The sequence below is a fragment of the Pleurodeles waltl genome, chromosome 1_2 (assembly GCF_031143425.1).
Source record: "Pleurodeles waltl isolate 20211129_DDA chromosome 1_2, aPleWal1.hap1.20221129, whole genome shotgun sequence".
NCBI lineage: Eukaryota > Metazoa > Chordata > Amphibia > Caudata > Salamandridae > Pleurodeles > Pleurodeles waltl.
The window spans coordinates 1230667204-1230686312 of NC_090437.1; positions in this window are offsets into that span (position 1 = coordinate 1230667204).

A 19109-nucleotide genomic window follows, 5' to 3' on the forward strand; every position below is an offset into this window, starting at 1 on the left:
AAGGCCAGGTTTCGGTTCTGTCATCTAACAGGTGGATCCCTGTGCTACTCACCCAAGAAGGTCTGCCAGATAATTGTGGCATGCTGCATGTTGCACAACCTTGCCTTGAGACGCCATGTGCATTTTCTGCAGGAGGAGGAGGCTGGAGATGACCGTATGGCAGCAGTGGACCCTGTGGACAGTGAGGATGAGGAGGCAGAGGATGAGGACAACAGAACTGCAGTGATTCGACAATATGTCCTATGACACACAAGTAAGACAGTGGTACTTCACATTTCATTGTCATTTTTTTATTTATCTATGGCACTGGCCATATAATTCCCACTTATATGCCCACTCACTTTACTCTTTGGCAACTCATTTTGCAGATGTTGGTGCTCAGCTATCACTCCTGGTGTGATCACTGCAGCCAACTACAGGTCTTTCCTATGTCAACATTACTGTAGAGTTAGATTGCAATGTTTGAACCTAGTTAAATGAATACATGCTTAAAACATTTGACATACTCCGTATTTTTTCAAAGTGTGTTTATTGAAGTGCTAAGAAGAAGAGGGGGAAGTGCAATGGGATCGGGTGATGATGGAGGAAAGTCCAGGATTTTGTTCCAGTCTATTTGTAGCACAGGTACATTGTCCAAGGGGACATAGGAAGGGGAGCAATGGCAGTTCAAGGTGGACAGGGTGACTGTGTGGGACAGATGGGTGACAATCAGAAGAGTCTCATATCCTTGCGGGGGTCTTGGCAATAGTCTCTGGCTTCTGCCTGGATCGCAGGGAACGTTTGCAGGGTTGTTCTCCTTCTGCAGGGGGAGGGGTGCTGGTGGCCTGTTGGTCGTGTGGCGGGGCCTACTTTCCACTAGCAGCAGCGGAGGTGGAAGGCTGTTCAGATGTCTGGCTAGTGGCAGGGGCCCGCTGGTGTGAGACTGCCTCCCTCATAATGTTGGCCATGTCTGCCAGAACCCCTGCTATGGAGACCAGGGTGGTGTTAATGGCATGCAAGTCCTCCCTGATACCCTGGTACTGTCCGTCCTGCAGCCGCCTGTTCTCCTGCACGTTGTTCAGGATCTGGCCCAGCGTATCCTGGGAATGTTGGTATGCTCCCAGGATCTCAGAGAGTGTCTCCTGGAGAGTCGGTTCCCTGGGCCTGTCCTCCCTCTGGGGCACAGCAGTCCTCTCAGTTTCCCTGTTGTCCTTTGCCTCTGTGCCCTGAACAGTGTGCCACTGCCACTGACCCCAGATCCCTGACTGTCTTGGGTATGAGGAATACCCTGGGGTCTCTGTAGAAGTGGACACATTGCTGATTGATGTGTACAGAGGTATGGGTCCGCTGGGTGGGAGCTGTGGTGGTGTTTCCAGATGGAGGAGGCTCTGTGGTGGTGTGTGACTGGGCCTGGGTAACCGGCTGTCCAGAGGTCCCTGATGGGCCAGGTTGAGTTGAGTGTGTGACATATTGTGCATCAGTGGGTTGCCCTCTTTGTTTGTACTTGCCCTGGCATCTTTCACTTGTGTACGTTGGTGTATGCTGGGATGATTAGTTCTCTCTAGTGTGCATGCTTTAGTGATAAGTGTCCATGCAGGTCTGTGACTGGTGTCCATGCATTGGTGGTGTATGCAGGGCTTGGCATTGGGATGAGTGAGATGTGATGGCGGAGGGTGTGTGAGGTGGTGGAGTGATGGGAGTGAGGGTGGGGGTATGTGATGGCACGCAGGTAGGGGGGTGATAGTATTCAATAAAGGGGTGCATTAATGGGGAAAGAAAAGGCACTCAAGGACAAAAAGGCCACATATTAGCTCTAAGGTGCCCTCACAAGGGACCACACCCATCCCTCAAAATGTTTACACCAGTAAACAAGAAACAATATATACCTGCGTGAGGCACTCAACCGATTTGCAGTGAAAACAAATAAATTTCCCCAATAGTACAATCAAGTCATCAAATAATCAAGGTTCAAGCATTGCAGTCAGTCCATAAACATGTGGTCAAGTTTCCGTGGTTTTATTGTAGGACAAATTATCCCAAAGCTGGATTTTTTCGAAGATTCACCCAATTTTTTTTTTAAACACAGCCAAGCGAACACGTGTTTCGTTACGGGAAAATAATCCCAACGACTTCTTCAGGACTCGAACAAAAGATACTTGTGGAAAAACACTAAGGGGGTCATTATGACCCTGGCGGAAGGCAGAGAAGCGGCGGTAAGACCACCAACAGGATGGCGGTCTTTTTTTTGTATTATGACCATGGCGTTGCCGCCATGGTCATCCGCCGCTTCTCCGTTCCGCCCGCCAGGGCGGAGACGAACGCCGAGCTGGAGACCTGGGTCTCCAGCCCGGCGGCCGTCACTATACTGCCGGCGGTATTTTGACCCGGCTTACCGCAGTGGATTACCTGCGGTTGGTACCGCCATGAAATCCATGGCGGTAAGCACTATCAGTGCCAGGGAATTCCTTCCCTGGCACTGATAGGGGTCTCCCCCACCCCCCACCCCGACTCCCGCCCCTACCCCCTCACCACCCCTGCCACACCCCAAAGGTGGCAGGAACCCCCTCCCCACCCCGACCCCCAACATAACATCATTCATACACACACGACACGCATGCAGGCACCACCAACACACATACACACACACACACACTGACATACATACCAACATCCACACACACAGTCAGACACGCACACCCACATTGAAACATACACGGACACATCCATACAGACATACCTACAGACATACACACACTCATTCCCAAACACACAACACCCCCGCAAGCATACACGCACTCACACACCCACTCTACATACAAACACGCACACCCCCATGCACGCACACGCACACAACACATAACATCCCCCCACCCCCTCCCCTCACGGACGATCGACTTACCTGGTCCGACGATCCTCCGGGAGGGGGCGGGAGCCATGGGGGCAGCTCCGCCGACACCACACCGTCAACAGAACACCGCCACGGCGAATCACTGAACGTGATTCGCTGGGCGGTGTTCTGTTGGCGTGACGGTGGAGGTGGAGCAATCTCCACTTCCCCGCCTCCCGCCAGTATGGCTGTTGGCGGCTCTCCGTCCGAAAAAGGATGGAGAGCTGCCAACGGTCATAATAGGCCGAGCGGCAAACCGCCACCACTGCCGGTCATCCACGCGGCGGTCCCTCAGCGGTCTTGGAAAAGACCGCCGAGGTCAAAATGACCCCCTAAATCTTCCATGTAAATCCGTGCACAAACACCGACACTGCCCGGGTTGCGCTCGTTAGGATTCCTCATATAAATGACCCGGTGTCCGTACAAAAATCTCAGCAGGTTTGAAAGTACCGCAAAACTTTATCTCTGATGAACCTTATCTGAGAAGCCCATATGCCGGCGTTCCGGCTCTGAACGCCACCATGACCGCGAGTACTCTAGCCCAGGTACTTTCAAACCTGCTGAGATTTTTGTTGGCGTAACAGTGTGGGTTTTGATACCGCCAGTTTATCACTGACCTTTGGTGTGGCAGACTTGTGTCTGTGGCTGAATAGTGATGGATTGGTGTGTGTGTGTCAAATTATGGTGAACTGATATCTGCTACGGCAGCAGTATGTTGGCGGCAGTCAGCATAGTGTAAGTGGAATTTACCTCCAATGTCATAATGAGGGCCTAAATCCCCTACCATGCCACACATCTACTCATTCCTGGACACACATCCTTGAAAGCCTGGTGCGGCATCCTCCACACTAGCTACCACTTCTTCATGGTCCAAATCACATTCATCTTTTGTTTTATCTGTTAACCTCGATAGGCAGTCAGCCACTTTGTTCTTTTGACCTGGAATATATTACTCTTCATAATCACAGTCTTGGAGCTTGACTGCCAGCCTCATCAAATGCCCTGAGCAATTACTTGTGCCATTTGGCCCCAATACCTTGAATAGGGGTTTATGATCTGTTCTAGGAATTATTCTGGTACCCCAAATGAAAGTGCGAAAATCAGTTATTGCCCATGCAGCACCTAACGCTTCTCGCTCAATAACCGAGTAGTTCCTTTCCATACTAGTCAGAGAGCGAGAAGCGAACACCACTGTCTTCTCAGTGTCACCATGTATCTGTGTCAGAACTGCATCAATTCCAATCGCACTTGCATCTACTGTAGCAACAGTCTTCAAATCAAATTGGAATGGGGCCAAAATACCAGCATTAGCAATGTTGTTTTTGATTTGATCAAATGCTGCTAGATGGTTTTGACACCAGGAGAATTTCCTTTATGTTCTCAACAGTTCTCTCAAGGGATCTGATTTGCATGCTGAATTCTTCACAAAAGTTAAATAGTATTCCACTAGTCCCATAAAAGAATGTAGCTTGTCCTTATCATCCAGTACTACTGCATTCATCATGGCACTGACCAAATTCAACCTGGGTTGAACTCCTTCTCCAATAATAAGATACCCCAAGTCCTTGACCTATTTCACCAACAATTTACATTTCTCCTTTATCAAAGTCATTCCAGCCTCAGACATGGAATTTAGGACTTCTCGTAGTGCGTTATTGTGAGCAGCAATGCTTCCTCCAAATACCAGTATATTGTCCTGACTTAAGAAAAGCGGCACTTCATTACTTGAAGTGCCACTTTTCTTGCCCCCCTAACACCACCATATGTGGGCCATATTAATGATATGGCACACCATTGTGAACATTAGGATCAATAGCGTCATCATTTCTGACACTATTATGGTACTTTGCAGGATTAGCGCCAAACATTTGGATGCTAATCCTGCAAAGTACATAGAGGCCCATTATAAACAATGGTGTGTCTCAATTTAATGCCTCCACTGAGCAGGCATTAAAAATGACAAGAAAAATGGCGCAGTGGAATCTTATAGATGCCTACCGTCATGGTTTTCGTGGTGGTAAGATTGCCACGAAAACCATGGCGGTAGGCGGGGTCATTATCCAGCAGGTGGGACAGTGACGGCTGCCTGGCTGGAGACTGAGTTAAGAGTGTTCACAGACCTATTAGTCTTCCTTTTCATGAAAACCCAACTTCCAGTATCTCCTGCTCACGGATAACAAACACAAAGATCTTCAAGTAAGCATCTGACCATTTTGTAATAGAAATGGGTAACTCTTCTCAGGTTTGGTGTTTCTTCTTTGACCAAACCAGTGCTATATTTGTTCCATTTCCTTTTTGTTGAAAACGTATGCATGATAACACACTGTTGGATGCCAACAGTTATTTTTTTCCCTTAATAGTTCAGTAGTTGTCCAAAATCCTGTATGGCAACTGCAGGATCCAGTAGAAACCATTTACGACTGATCAACTGGGATTTCCATTAAGATGTTCTATGAGGTTATTTCTGAGCGTACTCTCCAAGACAAGTGAATTGGAGAAATCAAGCTATATTGCAGATTGAAAATGAGCGGGTCAATTTATTGTTTCCTAAATCCATGATATTTAAGGAGCACATCTGAGAATAGGCTTTGACCTTCATCTCTAATAACTGCAGGTGCCAGTGACCAATAATATTGCTATGTCAGAAAGAGGTTATGACTACTATATTTTTTGTTAGTCTCTCTTCGGTGTGGAGTTCCTCTTGATCCTTAAGGGGAGAGGATGTAGCGTAACAGACAAAGCTACTGACTTTGAAGCTGGGGAATCAAGGTTGAGTCTCAGCGTTGGGTCAACATCCTGTGATTCTGGGCAAATCATTTAATTTATTTCTGCCTAAAAAGAGAAAAAATGTAAGTGTCCTTGTGTAATGTGACTGGTGTTCATGTAAAGAGCTCCAATACCTTCAAGTTGAGTTTGCGCTATATGAAACTGCAAAAAAGATCCCAAAGAGTTTGAAAAATGTAATTCATACTTGTCAATTCAGTTTCTGCCAGGTTTAACTCCATAATGTTCCATGTCTCCTTAAGGGCATCTCCATTGCCATGTGACGTTTTCAGCCTTATAAAAGTAGGTGTGATTGCTGATTTTAAATACCCAGTGTGAGTTTTAGTAGTGTTCTTTATTCCAAAAACCCTTCCTCATAGCATATTACCTGGCCATGGCCGCACTCTTCCCTTTTTTGATAGCGAGAGAGAAACAAAGGGGGTTATTCTAACTTTGGAGGAGTGTTAATCCGTCCCAAAAGTGACGGTAAAGTGACGGATATACCACCAGCCGTATTACGAGTTCCATAGGATATAATGGACTCGTAATACGGCTGGTGGTAAATCCGTCACTTTTCCGTCACTTTTGGGACGGATTAACACCTCCTCCAAAGTTAGAATAACCCCCAAAGTCTCTCTCTGGGCGATATGGTGATTATGCTGATACAGAAGACATTTTAATTTAGAAAGTGCCTCCCTACGCACATTTATGTCATCATCCTGATAAAATAAACATCAAGGTGCTGACTCACTGTAGGGCCATACTGAAACCCCACTGTACTTATCACCACGTACATAGCCTGTCTTAAAGTGAGGCTGTTTTTCATCTGTGCACTGACCTTCAAATTCCAAGATAGGACCACTCCGACCACATGGCTGTAGCATTCATTCAAATATTTGGTTGCACACAGTGGACAAGGGTAGGAGACAAGCTGCTGTGCAGAATGGGTACAGCATCCTGTTATCTTCCTTTAAACTCCTCCATTAAGGGTTCCCCATTGAGCTGTCAGTTTGTTCATTTACCATGAGCAGATAGTTACTTCGTAGATTGCCAGATTGCTTCAGATTGGCAGAAAAACATGCTTCCTTTCATCAGTCCCTACTCACTCTGGGAAGTACTGTTTTGTTAAATGAAAGTCCAGGGCTAGAGACTTGGTGCCCTACCAGCATGCAATAATCAGTTCTCCCATATTATCAGATCCTGACCTGTAGACCCACTAGTGAACATGTTCAATTCTGTAGCAGCGCATGCTACACCCTAGCGAATAGAAGAGTCACCTTTGGATCTTGAGTTGCAGTAGGCCATGACTAAGACTTAAACAGCAGACAAGTCTAAGAGTAATAATCTCATCCCATATAAGGGCCATCCTGTCTCTCCAGCACATCCAGAATGAATCAAGACAAGCTCAGCAGACAAAGAACAACACTTATTGTAAGGAGACTTTACCCACTGCTGATTCTCCAGCAGTCACCCACCCACACCCCCATGCAAATACTACCAACATCCTCAACTACCCCCCAACACACATGCCACACAAGCACCTGTGCCTGTACTCCTACCCCACACCACACACCAGGGCAAATCCGCATGTCAACTGACACTCGCATGCATGTGAAGCAGCTGACATTCTCTTCATTACAGAGACCTGGTGTAAGAAAGTGGGTTGTTGGTTGACTGGGATGTGAGCTCTGGTCAAGCAGCAACCACGATTCTGCTCAGGGTAAGACTCAAGCAAACCCCAAATTAACCTGTGCTCAACCCCCTGGTAGCTTGGCACACAGCAGTCTTGACTCAGAAGCAATGTGTAAAATATTTGTGCAACACTTCAAACAGTAAAACTGTAAAAACACCACACAAAAAGGATCCCACACCAGGTCGGAAAAATAAAGCGAAATGTAATAAATAAAACAAGACTGAAAAGACAAAAATCTAATGAGTAGAACCAGAGTTTTAATATTTTTAGTAAAAGTAGTGCTAAAAGGCATAAAGCACCAATTGTGAATATCTGGTTGTGCTGGACTGGGACAAAGTCATACATTCAGGATGATCATGATGAGACACGGGCTAACTAGAGAAACTCAGTTAGGCCCACTGAACAGAGTACTTTAATTCCTGGTTTGTGGAGCGATACACAGACCCCCACAGCTGAAGCGATATATCGGTTCTGAGATGCTGCGAGGCTATGGTGCACGGTCCTGTTGTGTCGCCGTTGAGGATCCCATTGACAATGGCTTGTGATACAAAGTACGGAGTCGGGATGCATCGCGCAGTTGGACGATATATTGTGAGACGCTTTGAGACTGTGATGAAGAATCCGGTGTTGTCGAGGAGGCCATAGATGAGAGATGCAACAGCCTACACTCATGAGCATTGCGCAGTGGCGGGTCCAAAGGCGATGTAGGTTGCGGTGGCAATGCAATTTTTTGCAGAGGGTCCAATCCATACAGCAATAGCGATGCATCGGTTCTGCTCAGGTTTGTGCTGCACAGCAGATGGGATGAGTCCGTTCTGCTGGATCTGCAGGATGGCAGAGCACCTTAGGCCCACTTCCAAGGATTCAGGACTGGGGTGGCACCCCTTGGCAGGTTCGACTCACAGATAGCAGAGCCCAGGTGCAGATGCAAGCCTGTTATGTCCCTGAGGCTTCAGATCAGGAGGCCAGCCAACTAGCCCATGGAGTCACTCTGGATTCTGAGTTCAAGAGATGCAGATCCAGTCCTTCTCTGCTAGGCAGAAGGACAGCAGGCAGCAGGTCAGCCTAGCAAAGCAGGAGTTCAGCAGTGTGCAGTCCAGCAGAGTGGCAGTCCTTCAGCAGCACAGGGGTCCTTCTTGGCAGAGTATCCACAGGTCCAGAAGTGTACTGAAGTGGTGGTGTCTAAGGTCCATATTTTATACCCTCGTGCCCTGGTTCTATAAGACGGGAGAAGCTTCTAAACAGTGGCTTGAAGTACATGGAATTTCTTGCCTCCCCTGCCCTGACTCCAAGCTGGCTGAAGTGACAATGCATGGATATTAGGCCCTTTGTGTGGAGACAGGACACAATCTATTCAAGTGTAAGTGGGGCTGTGTTCAGCTCCGCTTCAACCATCCTGCCAGCTGATGGCCCATACAGGCACACCCAACCTTCTATTGCATGACTGTCTGTGAGAATTTCACAAAGTCCATCAGCTACATCCATTCATGTGACCCAGGCCAGGCTATAGGTACAAAAGAACCAAAGGCAGAAGCATGCCAACTATCTAAAAATTTTATTTTTATAATTGAGATCTAAAGCCCAACTTTGCTATAAAATAGAGTTCCTCACCGCAATCCGAAAGACACCAAAGATGAACTAGTAATCTCTTCCCATTTGGAAATTACACGTATAAAATGTAATAAGGTAATTTCAATGTTATCCCATGGGAGATATAGGCCTTGAAATAGGGAAACAACAGATTTAACAGTTTTTCACTGCCAGGACTTGTGAAACTTAAATGTACTTGTCCTACCTTTTACATACATTGCATCCTGCCCCCTGGGCTGACCAGGGCCTACCCTAGGGGTGACATGTATTAAAAAGGAAGGTTTGGGCCTGGCAAAAGGTTTATTTTGCCAGGTGGACATGGCAGTTTAAACTGCACACACAGGTTGTGCGATGGCAGGCCTGAGACATGTTTAAAGAGCTACTTAAGTGGGTGGCACAATCAGTGCTGCAGGCCCACTAGTAGCATTTAATGTATAGGCCCTGGTTGCATATAGTACTACTATATTAGGGACTTATAAGTAAATTAAATATGCCAATTGGGGCTAAGACATTTTTACCATGTATAGAGAAGAGGGCACATGCACTTTAAAACTGGTTAGCAGTGTTAAAGTGCTAAGAGTCTTAAGACCAGCGAAAACAAGATCAGTAATAATGGAGGAGGAAGAAAAATGTTTGGTTGAAGACCACCCTAACCCTGGCAGGTCTACCATGTGTTCCCCCAGCTCAAAATGGGGAATACTACCCAACCCCTTGGGAGTCCTCATCACTAAGGCAGAAGAACCTGGATAGACCACTAGCATTGGCATGGTCTGACCCAGGATAGTGTTCCACCATAGTAAAGTCCATTCCCTGTACGGAGATGGACCACCACAGCAGTTTGGGATTTTCACTCCTCACCTGCATGAGCTATCTGAGGGACCTGTGGTCGTCTGAACCAAGAAGTGAGTCCCAAACAACTATGGTCTCAACTTTTTTAGTTCTCAGACCACAGCAAAAGCCTCCCTTTTAATCGCTCTCTACCTCTGTTCCAGTGGAAGTAGCTCCCTGCTGATGAAGCCTACCAGTTGGTCTAGGCCCTTCTCATTTAACTGTGCTAAGACCGCTCCTATGCACTGCTCTGAAGCCCGCTGTCTCCACTCTGAACTCCTTAGAGAAGTCAGGAGCCTTGAGTATGGGTGTTGTACGCATGACTCCTTGAAAGTATCAAAGGCTTTCTGGTACGTCTCTGTCCAGATCACCTGTCTGGCCTGCTTCTTTGAAGTCATCTTTGTTAAGGGGCCAACAATGGTGCCATATCCCTTAACAAATATCCCATGATGTTCTGTGAAGCCCAGGAAGGCCCTCATCTCAGTCTGTGTTTTGGGTGGAGAGGTTGCACCTTGCGCCCCTCCCAACATGTGGCCTAGATAAACCATGGAATCCTGCCATATATGGCACTTACTGGCCTTGATAGTGAGGCCTGTCTGCTGCAGGCAGGGCTTGAAACACCTCCTGGAGGTCGTACAGGTGTTCCTCCCTGCTGGAGCTGCAGACAGTTATATCATCCAGGTAGGCGGCACAGAATGCCTCCTTCCCAGCCAGGACTCAGTTGACAAACCTCTGAAAGTGGCAGAGGCATTCTTTAACCCCAAGGGCAGCACTATAAACTGGTAGTGTTTCTCTGGTGTTGAGAATGCAGACCTCTATTTCTCTCTGTTGCCCCCTCAGTCAGAATGATATGCCAGTACCCTTATGTCAAATCAAAAGTACTGAGAAGAAATTTGGCAACACCCAGCCTGTCTATGAGCTTATCAGCTTGGGGGATGGGGTGTGCTCAATCTTCATGATGGAATTGAGACCCCGGTAGTCCATACAGAAGCTAAGTTCTGGAAGGGTGCCCAGTGGGGCAGCCTTGGGTACCAGCAGCACAGGGCTAGACCAATGACAGTTAGAGGGCTCAATCACCCCTAACACCATCATGTTAGAGACTTCCTCCTTCATCCTAGCCCTCACTTTGTTTGACAACCTGTAAATCATTTTTTAACAGGTGGACTGTCTCCTGTGTTCATGCCATCAACGGGTGTGTGAGTCCAGGGGTGAGGGAGAACAGAGAGGCAACCTACCCCAGTAACTGGCGACAGTCAGTCTGCGACTCTTGGTCATGTTAGGAGAGATGTTGACACTATCCACTGACCTATCATTCTCTTGGGAAAACAGGAGGTCAGGGAGAGACTTGCTCTCCTTGTCAGGTGCTAGCCGGCGCCTACAGGGCCGATCGGGAGATTGTAGTCATTAAGGACTACACTTCCCATGAAGCCCAGCGCGGTAGAGATCGCGTAAAAGTCGGCGCACCCTGGAATTGTGCTAATGAGGCAGGTCGGAGCCTCAACGAAGTAGGAGCGGACGGCGTTCCCCAGGGGGGAATTCATCGGCGGCCCGAAAAGAGGAATGAGATTCAGCATGGCCCCCTCCTGGAAACTGACCTTTTACCGGTAGAAGGAGTTCCGAGCTGCTCCTCCTTTCGAATTCCGAGTACTAAGAAGGTGGTAAGCGGCAAGCTTGCTACTTGCCGGAGGCTATCGCCTTTCTTTATTCCTGCATTCCTTACGGCCAGGTTGGGGGTGACTGTCATAAATTGGAGCACTTTACCTTTGAGATACCATAATAAAGGAACGGCGATCTTATGAGACATAATCTTTTGGCTTTTTGTTGGCGGCGATTCAGAATGAGATTTACTGTTTGCAGGATTCCAAACAGCCGGGACAAATAATTCTTGTCAACATTCACTGAGATATGAACGAAGTACTTCTTCAAATATACGTGACATTAACGAAAGGCTTAGTGGGTTAACTGAATCATAGGAAGAAGTACAAAATAGATTTTCTTCACCTTATTCTTTCTCCTCATGTTCGTTTCGTTATACGTTCTGTAGTATTGTTTAGGAGGAAGGGCGGTGAGACCCTTAGGTGATTATTAGTGGCCGTAGGTGGCTTGGGGCATCCATTGGTGATGCTGATGGAACATAGTCAGGCTTTGGACTAGTTCTGCCCTTATGAGTTATGGGCAGTCCAGGTCGTTTTGGTTTTAGTGAGACCTTATGAGAATAGACAGACAATGTGATAATTAACACTGTGTATTTTTCTTTGCAGTTATCCCGTCCCTGCTGATCCTTCCCCTTCCTTCCCTCGCTTGATTACTCCAATGCACTGTGGGTTTTTTTATCAGTGACTTGGTGGTGTCAGGAGGTGGACCTTGTTTGCATCACACCGAGTCTGAGGAGTACCTACACCGTGACACTCCTCTTCCACTCCTTTATCTGTCACCAAGAACATGTTTACTTCGGACCACTCAAAGTGCGGTTTGAGGTTGTCCACATGGAGCACCCTTAAAGGGTTTCTTGTGGTGTGGAGCTCCACCAAGTAAGTGACTCCCCTTTCTGCTCCTTCAACTGACTTCAGCCTATCTAGTGATCCTCAAGGCCTCTGGGCTCTACAGGTTCCATAACCCACACCTTCTGGACAGGTTGAAACTCTACCAAAGTGGCCTTCTGGTCATAGCAGAGCATCAAAGCTTCTTGACTGGCCTCAAGATTGCTTTTCAGCTTCTTTCAGAAGCTGTGCACCTGGCTGCAGATGGCCAGCATATAGGTGACCACATCCTGAAGAGGCTTCCTGGTAGCTTGTGCCCAGCCCTCTCTCACATGGTGAAGAGGTACCCTAACAGGGTGGCTATAGAGGAGTTCAAAGGGCTAAACCCCATTCCCTTCTGTGGCACCTCCCTATAGGCAAAGAGAAGGCATGGGAAGAGGACATCCCACTTACGCCTCATGAACTCAGGTAAGCCCATTATCATGCCCTTCAAGGTCTTGTTGAATCTTTCCAAAAGACCGTTGGTTTGGGGGAGTTAGTTTGTGGAGTACTTATAAGTTACCCCATACTCATCCCACATGGGCTTCATGTACGCTTACACACATTTAGTGCCCTGATCAGACACTACCTCTTTGGGGAATCCCAGATGGGTAAAAAATCCCCATCAGGGCCCTGGGCACCATAGGTGCAGTCCCCAACCTCAGAGGGATGGCTACTGGGTAGTGGATGACATGGTCCCCCAAGACCAGGATGAACCTGTTGACTAGAGCTGTTTGGGGTCCGATAATGTCAATGCCTGCCCTCCCAAAGGGAGTGCCAACAACAGGTAATGGGCCCAGGGAAGCCTTGAGCTTTTTCCCTTATTCTCCACTGGCCTGGTAGGTAAAACAGGATCTACAGAATGCATTTGAGGCTGTCTTCATCCAGGGTCAATAGAAGTGGGCAACAGGCCTTGCAAAGGTGTTGTCTTGCCCTATATGTCCTACCTGAGGTATGCCAGTAGAAAGGTCTTAGAACACTGGGGGAGCACCAGCACATGGGCTGCCCAAGGTCCAGGAGCCTTTGGCTCGCTATATAGGAGGTCATTTCCCGAAGTGTCACCTACTGCCTGGGCCTCAGCTTTCTGCCACAAGCCTTCTAGAGTGTGGCCCCCTTTCTATGCTTTGCAGCATTCCACCCTAGTGGCCAACCCTCAACTTGCCAACCAGCAAGCTTTGGCAGGTCACCCATGGTGCCCTCCCTGTTTGGCTCGGGGGCATCATCCTCAGGTGCCCCATCAGCCTTGACTGTGGGAACGTCGGGGGCTGGTTTCCTACACCACTTGCCTCTCTCCTTCTTGGCAGCTGTCTGGGCTATTGTTCCATGCTCCAGAAGCCCTTGACTCTGTCCCAGGCAGCCATGGACCTTGTGGTTATGCAGACCCATTCAGACAATCCAAACATCTCCAAGTGTGACATGAGCTCTACCTTCCTCCAGATAGTGAACTCTAGGTCAATAGACAAACCAGAGCCACCAGTAGATGGTTCCCACGATTGTCGGCGACTATGATGTGGTGGAATGTATTAGGGAGGACCTACTCTGAGGACACCAGCTGATACCTTACAGAAGACATACTGGCTTCTGTGTCTCCCAGAGCCTCCACCCGTTGCCCATTGATGGTGACCCACTGCCTGTACTTAGAAGTATTGGCAGACATATGGTATTTTGGCATCATCTGCTTGTCCCCCAGGGGAACTAGGGTCACCTCTGTCTGCTTCCTAAAGCTAACTGTGACTACCTCCTCCCCAAGCACTACACTCGCAAACCCAGGTGTCTGCCCACCAGTGGGGCCGGTGCCCTCTTGGAACATTTGGAGTCACCCTTGGGGTGCCCTTACTTGTAGCACCCTGTGCACTGGGGTACAAACCTCCATGTCTGCTTGTCAAAGAACCATTTCTTTTAGGCTCATCACTGTTTTCTTGTGAATTATTTTGGGGGCCTTAATTAGAACTTCTTGTTTTTAAGTTTTTCTCCTTCCTCCTTCTGGTGGGACCCCTTACCACCCTTGTGGGAACGTTCACCCCACTCCCCAGATACCTCCATGGACACTCTGATGCTGGCCCAAAGGTCTGCCTCCTCAGCAAGCTTCCTGGAGTCAGTCAGCCTGCTGTCAACTAGGTGCTGGTGCATCTCTGGAAAACAAACACTGAATGTATGCTCTCTTAAAATCAGATTGTAAAACTCAACATAATCATCAACTTTGCTGCCCTACACCATACCATTCAATGCTTTACTGGAGTAGTCAACAAAATGTACCAAGGACCGGTTATGGAGCTTGTGACTGTCCCTGAAGATTTGGTGGTACTTCTCATGGGTCAGCAATCAGGATGGCTTTAATGGGGGTGTACCTAATTGGTCCTCAGCCTCTAAAGTAAGAAGTGTGTCGCACCCTACTGTAGGGATGTGTTTTCACAAACCACCTCCCTAGTGCTCTTCTCGGATCTTGTGCACCTTCAGGATTACATCATAAGCAGAAATCCACTTGTCAATGTCATCTCTCACACACATAATTGAGCACCAAATCCCTGGGGATGTGGACCTTTTTGGTGCCTTCAGACACTGCAGGTATGCTGCAACCACTGCTGCTGCCTGCCTGGCTTTCTGTTCCAGCTCGTTAAGGCTTCTTTCATGACTCAAATGCTCTAAGGCTAGTTTCTCCTCCATGGGCAGTTTTTTTCTCCTCCATCCTAAGCCTGGTCATCTTGAGCCTGAACTCTATCTCCTCCCCCCTCCTCTCCACCAGCTACTCTAGGGATAGATTGCAGGAAGATACACTGCTCTCTGTCCTGGCGTGGAGCTCTAATTTAGGCGTCAACTCATCACCTACAGTAGGCTGCTGGCCCTCTTGACTAAGATCCAATTCCTTTCCTTGGCTGCCCATCTCCTCATCTCCTTCAGTTGCTGTAGCAAGTGACTGGTGGACTTCCACCCAGACCCTGGCCCTCATTTTGACACTAGCGGTAAAAACTGCCTACTGCCGCGGCGGCAGCTGGCAAAAGACTGTCACCGCGGCTACCAGCTGTCTGCCGTATTATGACCACAGCCGGATTTCTGCCAGAAGAATGGTGGAAATCCGGCTGTGGCCATGCCCGCGGGTTGCGGTAAGGTGGCGCTGCTGCCACCAGCAGCAGCACGCCAGTAGTCTGCCACCAGCCGTATTATGACCCATAATATGGCTGGCCTGGCGGCGTTCTGCTGGCAGGCGCTGCTGATGGCAGCAGCTCCCAGTCTTGTCTCCTGCCAGAGGAACCCTGAACACAGGTAATTCGGGTCTCCGACAGGGGAGGAGGGTGGGGGGGGGGTTGTGTGTGTGTGTGTGGGGGGGGGTGTGAATGTTTGTGTGTGGATGCGGGTGTGTGTTGCGTGTTGAATGTGTGTATGCATGTATGGAGGTGTGAGTGAGTGTATGTTATGTGATGTGAATGCGTGTCTGTGTGTATGTATGAAAGTGTGTGCGGATGTGTGTGAATGGATGTATAAATGCATGAATGCATGTGGGAATGGGTGTGTGTATGTGTGTGTGTGTGAAGGGGGGCGTGAATGTAGTGGGGGTGGGGGGATTTGGAGAGGTAGGGGTGGTGGGGGGGCTAACTGGAGGGGAAGGGGGGGAGACCCCTATCAGTGACAGGGAAGGAATTGGCGTTAAGAAATCCACGAAAACCATGGCGGTAGGCAGGGTCATAATCATGCATGCGGAACAGTGACGGCTGCCGGGCTGGAGTTGAATATCTCCAGCCCAGTGGCTGTTACTGCCGTAGCCGTCAGAGTGGTACATTGGCGGGCTGGCTTCAGCCAACCCGCCAATGTCATAATATGGCGGTAAGTACCGCCAGCCTGTTGGCAGTACTTACTGCCATATTATCGCCGACCGCCGGGGTTGTATTGACCCCCTTAGTGTCTTTTGCATATCTGCCTTCCTGGTCATGCTCTTAGTTGGACGTCCTCTCTTTTCACAGAACTCTTTGAGCTGAGCCACAGTGTAGGACTCCATGTTTGCCAGCATAAACTCCATGCTTGAAGAGGTGGATTCAGATACAACAGACGGAGAGAACATTTTGAAAAATCAAATAGCCAATTAGGGAGAATTTACCCAAATTGATCTTAGATATGGGTTGGTAGTGTACACCAAATCACTGTATGACACTGCACAGTCCAGTCCTCATCGCTGAACACCAGTGGGTTGTTAGCTGACTTGGGTGTGAGCCTTTGTCAAGCAGCAACCACAATCCTTATCAGGGTAAAGCACAAGTAAAACTCAAATTAAACTGTGCTGAGCCCCCTGGTAGCTTGGCACAGAGTAGTGAGGCTTAAAATAGCGGCAATGTATAAAGTATTTGTGTAACACTTCAAATAGTTAAACAGTGAAAACACCACACAAAAAGGATCCCACACCAGGTTAGAAAAAATAGAGCACAATTTAATAAATAAAGTATGAGCAAAATGACAAAAATGCATTTAGTAGAACCAGAGATATTGAATGTAAGAGTTTTTAGTATAATTAGCGCCAAAAGGTGTAAATCGCCAACTGTGGATCTCGTGTCACGCTGGACTGGGACAAAGTCACAAGTTCAGGCCAGCCATGATAGAGTGCGGTCAGGTCAAGGACCCAATTAGGCCCGCTGAACAGAGCACCTTAAATCCTGGTTTGGGGAGCAATGTGTGGATCTGCATCAAAGCTATGTCGTGCAGGCTGTGGTGCAAGGTCCTGTTGTGTTGACTTTGAGGATCCCTTTAACAAGGGCTTGCAAGGCAAAGTCTGGTGTCGGGGATGCATCGCACATGGATCGAGGATGCATCGCACAGTTGGGACAATGTGTCAGTTCAGAGAAGCTGCGAGGCTTCAATGCAGAATCCATTGTCATCATTGAGGCAGCCGTCGAGAACAGATGCGAGGGCCTGCACTGAGGGTGCATTGTGCAGCTGCAGTCCCGGGCTGCAGCAGCGATGCAAGTCTTTACCATGGGCCAATCCATGCAGCTGCAGTGATGTGTTGGTTCTGCATTGGTTCTGCTCGGGATTGTGCCAAACAGCAGAGGAGATGCATTGGTTCTGTGTCAAAGATGAGCACAGCCCCACTTACACTTGTCTCTACATAAAAGGCCTAACAATCATGCATTGGCACTCCAGCCAGCTTCAAGCCAGGGCAGGGGAGGCAGGAAATTCCATGCACTTCAAAGCCACTGTAGGAAGTTGGCTCTGTATATAGTATCTCAAAGTAAGAGATAGTGTGCACAGAGTCCAAGGGTTCCCCTTAGAGGTAAGATAGTGGAAAAAATTGATAATTCTAATGCTCAATTGTGTGGTAGTGTGGTTGAGCAGTAGGCTTATCAGAGGGTAGTGTTAAGCATTTGTTGTACACACACAGGCAATAAATGAAGAACACACACTCAAAGACTTACTCCAGGCCAATAGGTTTTTATGTAGAAAAATATATTTTCTTAGTTTATTTTAAGAACCACAGGTTCAAGATTTGAAATAAACACATAAAATGCAAGGTACTTCACATAGGTAACTTAGGAACTTTGAATAAAAGCAATATCATATACAGTCTTTGTTAAAATGGCAATAAACTATTTTCAAAGTGGACACTGCAAAAATCAACAGTTCCTGGGGGAGGTAAGTAAAGATTAGTTTGTGAGGTAAGTAAGACACTTACAAGTCTCAGTTCCTGGGCATAGGAAGCCCACCATTGGGGGTTCAAGGCAACCCCAAATTTACCACACCACCAGCTCAGGGCCGGTCAGGTGCAGAGGTCAAAGAGGTGCCCAAAACACATAGGCGCCTATGGAGAACAGGGGTGCTCTGGTTCCAGTCTGCCAGCAGGTAAGTACCTGCGTCCTCGGGGGCAGACCAGGGGGGTTTTGTAGAGCACTGGGGGGGGACACAAGTAGGCACACAAAACACACCCTCAGCTGCACAGGGGCGGCCAGGTGCAGTGTGCAAAGCAGGCGTCGGGTTTTGAATAGGATTCAATGGAGGGACCCGGGGGTCACTCTAGCGGTGCAGGCAGGCACAGTGGGGGCTTCTTGAGACAGCCACCACCTGGGCTAGGCAGAGGGTCACCTGGGGGTCAATCCTGCGCTGAGGTTCGGTTCCTTCAGGTCCTGGGGGCTGCGGGTGCAGTGCTGGTTCCATGCATCGGGTCCCTTGTTTACAGGCAGTCGCGGTCAGGGGGAGCCTCTGGATTCTCTCTGCAGGCATTTCTGTGGGGGCTCAGGGGGTCATCTCAGGCTACTCACAGGCTTGCAGTCACCGGGGAGTCCTCCCTGTGGCGTTTATTCTCTGGATCTCGAGCCGGGGGTGTCGGGTGCAGAGTGTGAAGTCTCACGCTTCCGGCGGGAAACGTGAAGTCTTTGAAAGTTGCTTCTTTGTTGCAAAGAAGTTGCTGGTGTTGAGCAGGGCTGCTGCTCACAGGAGTTTCTTGGTCCTTTAGTCCAGGGCAGTCCTCTGAGACTTCAGAGGTTGCTGGTCCCTGTCAGAAGAGTCACTGGTTGCAGGTTTTCAAAGTTGGAGACAGGCCGGTAGGGCTGGGGCCAAAGCAGTTGTGGTCGTCCGTCTTCTCTGCAGGCTTGTAGGTCAGCAGTCCTTCTTGTTTCTTCAGGTTGCAGGAATCTGATTTCCTAGGTTCTGGAGTGCCCCTAAATACTAGATTTAGGGGGGTGTTTAGGTCTGGGAGGGCAGCAGCCAATGGCTACTGTCCTTGAGGGTGGCTACACCCTCTTTGTGCCTCCTCCCCGTGGGGAGGGGGGCACATCCCTAATCCTATTGGGGGAATCCTCCAAACTCAAGATGGAGGATTTCTAAAGGCAGGGGTCACCTCAGCTCAGGACACCTTAGGGTCTGTCCTGAC